Here is a 6721-nt window from a genome sequence, read left to right as displayed (position 1 = left end):
GTGACGAGACATGTGGGGCCTCATGGGATAGAGGTGGAACTGCACCTTCTCTTCCCCCACCCCTACGAGATCCCGAGATGCAACCCACAAATGACTTCTTCGGCTACTTATTAAGCTCCTTAACGGTCATGATCCCAGAGACACACAAATGAATCTCAGAACCCAGAAGCTTATGGCAGAAATCTCTCCAGACTTAATTACTAAAATTTCAGAATTCCAAAATCACATGACTCTGATAGTGGCCATATGACATCCTATGCTATTCATAAACAGCCATAGAAAACAAATTGTCTAATGTTGCCTTTTTGAGCAGGTCTAAATGTTGGGGGGAAATTCCAAATAATAATGATGGGGCTGGTGTTGAAATATTGAATGTAATGAAGTAGAGAGAGAGTAATGTGGAAATTATCTGCCACACAAGTAGGGGTAGGGGTAGGATGGGGGGGTACACTGGGGGTTTTGGTCATGGAAAATGTGAACTGGTGAAGGGATGGGTGTTTGATCGTTGTATGAATGAGATTTAGCCCTGAAAGCTTTGTAACTGTTCTCACGGTGATTCAATAAATCACTGTCATCACTGTCATCCCATTGCTCATTGATTTACTCGAGCGGGCGCCAGTAACATCTCCATTAGTCCCAGCCCTGAGATTTTAGCAGCCTCTCCTTACTCATTTTTCCCAACGATGGGAGGCTTTTTTCAGGCCTGAGAGTGTTGAAAGCAGCCTGGAGTGTGGCGGTGGTGGGGTAGTGGAGGTCGGTTGCCAGGGATGGGTCCCTTGGGGTGGGGAGGGCTCTCACCCACCCCCCTCTGGGGCACCCCTGGTGCAGAGTCTGGTGGCATGGTTATGGGGGCCTCATTTTATGCTCCCTTCTGGGAGAAGCAGCCATGAGATCTCGAAAGTGGCCGATGAGGAGATTATCTGTGGGGGGCAGGAGGTGGCTTATGGGTGTGACCCCCGGGTCCCCGGAGATTGAGGGAAGCAGGCAGAAGATCTCTGCTCCCGGATCCCGTTGAGCCCAGAGTCCAAGATCACAAAGTTCCACATTACCTGGGTTCTGTGGGACTTTGCTCGTGCATGAGGCCTGGCCCGAGTGTGTGGAAAGTGGCCTGGAGTGTGGCAGGGGTGGAGTAGTGGAGGTTGGCCTCCCAGGCTGAGTCCCTTGGGGTAGGGAGGGCTCTCACCCGCCCCCTCCGGAGCATCAGAGATTCAATAAATAAATTTATATTAAAAAAAAGCAATTGGAGGCCTGTGACAGGAACAGAAGCCAAAGAAAATGTTGTCTACCTGGAAATACTCCACTGCAGATGAGGAAGCAGAAACACTCTGGTTTCTGGTTTCGTTCTAGTCTTTTCCCAGTGTCTCCGAACTTTGATCCCGATGATGGGGGAGCAGCTTTCACACAATCATTCCCCTGAAATAAATAACAGTGTGGCAAGGTACTCTGAAGGATTTGTAAACAGATACACCTCTAACTACACAACTAGCAAGCAGTTGTCTCTGCTTCTGGCTCTGTAATTAAAAGAACAGGACAATTATAAGAGTCTATTATACATCATTTATTCTTTGTCCTTCACCAGAAACATTAGGGAAAGGAAACTCCACTACAAACATTTTTGTCCCAAATTATACGTATGTATAATTCTAGGCATGTAAAATTTTGTATTTTGAAAAATATAAACAGCCTCAGTAGATTGTTTCTTTCTTTTTTTTTTGCCAGCTCCCCTCATATTCAGGGACCACATAATTTGGACATAGGCCATATATTTTAGAGACAACTATAGAAAACCATTGCCTATTTTTAATAAGTTTAGCATTATTGTATGTGAGCATATTTTTTATGCTACACACCTCTGTGGCCTTTCCACTCTCCAGGGACCTGCATCCTTCTCTAATATAATAACAGGAAGGCATTGGAGAAGGAGAACTCCAGAGACAAGCACTGCTGTGCCAACAAGCCACACACCACCTGGCTGAAGAGAGGTGGCATCAGGATTTCACCAGAGAGAGCGAGGTTAAGAGTCGCCCACATGTGGTTCCTCCACTGTCTACAGTTGTGAATGAACCAACAACAGCACTCACCAACTGGTTTGTCATTCTTTCTAGAATATGTGCCTTCCTCATATTTGGAAAGTTGGGGGAAATACAGGGAATGTATTTAAAAGTAGAAGACATTAAGAAGCAGTTTTTCATCACTAACTGCATTCCTAATTCCTTCTCTTTGCAGGCGTAAATCCTTTGTCCTCATCTTGATTAACAGGTATGTACAAGGGGTAGAGAACGCTTCAGTGTTATATAAAACATGGGTTATTCTTGGAATATAAATGCACAAGCAAAATAATTGTGACAATGTCATCTTATCAAGAAAAAGGGGATCACTCATTATCTTTTTTCCAGGCAACATTAAATCTTTTACTGCACTTTTCACCCTCTCTTTACTGTGTAATAGAGCCAAGTTAACAAGCTAAGGCCCATGTCAATTCTGGGATATCATAGTATTCAGAACTTTTATTTTAACATAATGAAACCTTGTCATAGAAATTTAGACAAGGTTAACTATTAGTATTGCTTTCTTCCTTTTAAAGATAATATGAGAATAAGATTACCATCTACTAAAAATACCTACTAGTTAAACTTTAGTAAATTTTGTAATACATTATATGGATGCAAGAGAAAACAAGCTACTTACACTGTGAAGTCAGACTTTGAAAAGTGCCTCACAAATATCTGTCCAGGGTTCATAAGGGAAAATGTTTTCTAGTAGAATATGTAAAAGAAAATAACAGGTCTTAAACGTAAATGTCTGTTTTTAAGATTGTTATATAGACATTTAATCCCATAGGTCGCCAATCTACTACTGAAGTCATAGTGACCAAACTGTGAACCCTGAATATTCAGAAGTACCAATATTCATGCCTCCATCTCTTAATCTGCAAGTTAAAAGTCTAAGCTATTACATAGTCTAAATGACAAGGTCTAATTTACAAAAAGCCAATGGACTACATTATAGGACTGAATTAATGTACTCCAAAGTAAAATCATGTGGACATAGATGCTTCTAAGGGAAATAGTTTGCTTATATGAGCTACAAATTAAATTTTCTTTTTCTAGAGTGCAATATTTACAAAAACGTTAGGGCAATGAATCAAATAATAATGTCAAAGAAGGAGCTGGAATGATAACACATTGGGTAAGGTGTTTGCCTTGCATATAACCAAATCAGGTTTGATTCCCAGCATCCCATATGGTCCCCTGAGCACTGCCAGGATTCCTGAGGGCATGAGCCAGGAGTAAACCCTGTCAAACGCTGGGTGTGACCCAAAAATTAAAAAAAAAGAATGTCAAAGAAGTTTTACTTAACTATGAAAAAGCTTGGCAACATTTTTTTTCTCTAGTATGCACTTGTTCAAAAAAAGAAATGAACATAACATATGAAATTGTATGTTATTGTTTTAAAAAACTCTAGTATATCTAATTTTCTCTCTCTCCAATTTTATATGTCTCTGAATCTTTGTTATGAATCTTACAATTTACCTATTATAGTTTCCATTATATGGAAACCATATTTTCCATTTCTTTGATTTTGTATTTACGCTCATTGATGGCCTATGTATTATATCTTAATACAGTTTTGTATTTATCTCATATGTTCAGGATATTAATTGAAATTTTTTCTTGGTCTACATATTTCCCCTTCAATGTATTTGGTGTTTTCATGACCACACGTGTATTTATTTTCACATCAGGTATACCTGTTACATTTTAACTTTGCATTATTTCATACTTGTCCATCACATGCAGATATATGTGGCATATATATTATTCCAGTATCATCGTCCTTATCTCTTACTATAATCAGTACTTTTTCCATTGGTTATGGTCTCTGATTTTATTTCCACAAGAATAAAGTAGGAATTACGGAGAAAGGTGACTCATTATTAAGAAGCCATGAAAGGGGAAAATTTTAGCCAGCCAGCAGAATTTATCTTACTAGGCTTTTCTGACCAGCCCCAGCTGGAGCTGGTTCTCCTCCTGGTCATCTCTGTTTATCTCTAAGACATAGAGATAAACAAAAGTGTGTTCATTAAACCTGAACATGAATTTTGACAAAAGCAAACACATTTAAAATTAATATGTCCTTTATAAATTTCAATTTTATATGACTATGCAATTTGTAGTTCTGTTGTTTCATATTGAACTTTTATCAGTTCTAATAACATCACTTGTATCACTTGTCATCCTGTTGATCTTCGATTTGCTCTAGAGGGCGGTTCTAATAACATACTAAACATTTTTGATAGCTTTAAAATATAACCTTCATAATAGCTTTTTACAAAATATTTTCACAATCCTTCTTGTAGTTAATTCTGGAGCCTGCTTTAACATGTTCTTGCTTTTAGGTGTAATTATAATTAATAAAAAACTAAATACCTTTAATGGAGATTAATCTCAACTAATCATTTAATTACACATAAATAACTCCAGTTATACAGGGAATAATTGGAATGTAGTGATTTTTAAAAGCAGCCACATTTGAGAAGGAAAATGTTACATATATAAAAAGAAGGTAACTAAATTTTGACTTTTATGTTCACAAGATAAAACTATTGACATTAACAATTAAACTAAGGTTATATTCAAATTATATTTTTCAAATGCCCAAGAAGCTATATAATTACCCAAATCATTTAAAATTTTATCATTTCAACTAAATAAATTTAAAATACTAATAAAAAATTTATTTTTATGCCCAAGCTAAGAGGAATGTTTTCAATATTTTACATTTATTCTTTACGTTATTAACAGTTATGCATTTAAAAACCATAATTAGCACTCAGTTCTTGTCCAGAGTGATCATTTTCAATTATTATTGTCATACTGGTCCCTTCTATATCCTAACTGTTCTCCTGAGTGAACAGTAGAACCAAAGAGCTGTGTGTTGAAAGTAGGTAAATATACATGACAACCTTTCAATATCTATTTTGCAAACAACAATGCCCAATGAGAGAGGAAGTGGAGAGAGAGAAAGAGAGAGAGAGAGAAAGAGAGAGAGAGAGAGAGAGAGAGAGAGGGAGGGAGAAAGTGCCTGCCATGGGGGTGGGGGGTCAAGAGGGAAACTGAGGACATGTTGGTGAAGGGACAGGTGTTGAAATTATATGACTGAAGCCCAATCATGAACAACTTTGTAACTGTATATGTCTATCTCACTGAGGTTCAATTTAAAAAATACATATAAATTTTTTAAATAAATAAACGCCATAATTATCAGGTTCTGGTTTTCCACAGCTGTTTAAATCTGTTCTAAAATACTTTATTTTTTTTAAAATTTTTATTATATCACCATGTGGAAAGTTACAAAGTTTTCAGGTTTATGTCTCAGTTATACCATATTCAAACACCATCTCTTCACCAGTGCCCATATTCCACCACCAAAATCCCCAGTATACCCCCGCCCTGCCCGCCACCCCCAACTGTATAACTGATGAATTTCATTTCATTTTCTCTTTACCTTGATTACGTTCCATATTGCAAAACAAAACTCACTATTGTTGTTGGAGTTTCCCCCCAAGAAAGACAGCCCTACTAAGGAAGCATTTGATAATTGGTTTTCCATTAAAAGATTGCATGCTTTCACTTTTTAGAAAAGGTCGGATGTGTTCCAGTCCCGCAACCCGGAGCCGTGTTAGTTGCTGCTCAGTGTCGCCAGGGCTCCGTCTGGAGAAGGTGTACCAGCTGTACCTCCTCCATCTGGATCCCTGGTGTTGTTGGCCCGGATTCCGGTCCGGAGCATTGCTCCGGCCACGTTGCTCATCAGACTGCCTGGCCTCTTCTCTGTTGAAGGTGGGAAGATGGCGCCGAGGGTGGGTCAAGGGCGGGACTTCCGGCGGCCGGGGCCATTTGGAGTTTGGGCTTAAAATACTTTAAAGAGTTTAAAAGTTTTATGAACTGTAAGGCAGTGATTCGGTTTTGGTTTTTCGATTTTGTTTTTCTTTTTCTTCTCCCATTTTTATTGAGATACTGTAATTTACAATTTTGTTAATGATAATTTCATGCATACATTGTTCAAATACCACATCCACCAACCAGACTGCCTATTTCCCTGCACCAATGTCAGTGACTCAGTTTTAAAGAATATTTCTGTGTGTGTGGTGTCCTGGATTCCATTTCTTGGGACGCCGTGAAACGTAGACTGGAGGGAGAAAGTGCTCTTTGCAGGGAAAGGAAGATGAGTCCTCACTTCTACCAAGGTTCTTTACAGACCTGCCATTTTCCTTCACTAAAAAACAAATGTTTTCAGTAGATGAATAATGGAGAAAAAGTATCGATTATGCGGAATGAAGGATAGAGCGTTATGTGGTCAAGAGAGAACACAGACAGACTTTTCTAGAGAGGAAAACTTCACCCCATGAAGTTAAAGAAAGGAATTATACCCCAAGTTAAGATGCAAGGGACGCCCCAGAATGGGGAAATAGGTAGCTCACCTTTGCGAAGTTGATTTTACACAATTTCTTTCACTCTTCCCCCAGGTGGAGCTTCTGAGAAGGTCAGGCTCCGTTGCTAGGTAAGAATCTTTCCGTGTAGATAAAGATCCTACTTACCTTTGTTGTGGGTCCAGCGAGATGGCACGAGGCTAGGGCACTTACCCTGGTAATAGTCAGGACCCCTACCATTTCTAGGGGTCCAGAGAGATAGTAGAGAAGGTAGGGTGCTTGCCCTGAGCA

This window comes from Sorex araneus, chromosome 2, assembly GCF_027595985.1.
Source record: "Sorex araneus isolate mSorAra2 chromosome 2, mSorAra2.pri, whole genome shotgun sequence".
Taxonomy (NCBI): Eukaryota; Metazoa; Chordata; class Mammalia; order Eulipotyphla; family Soricidae; genus Sorex; species Sorex araneus.
Note: the sequence above shows the minus strand (reverse complement) of the source record.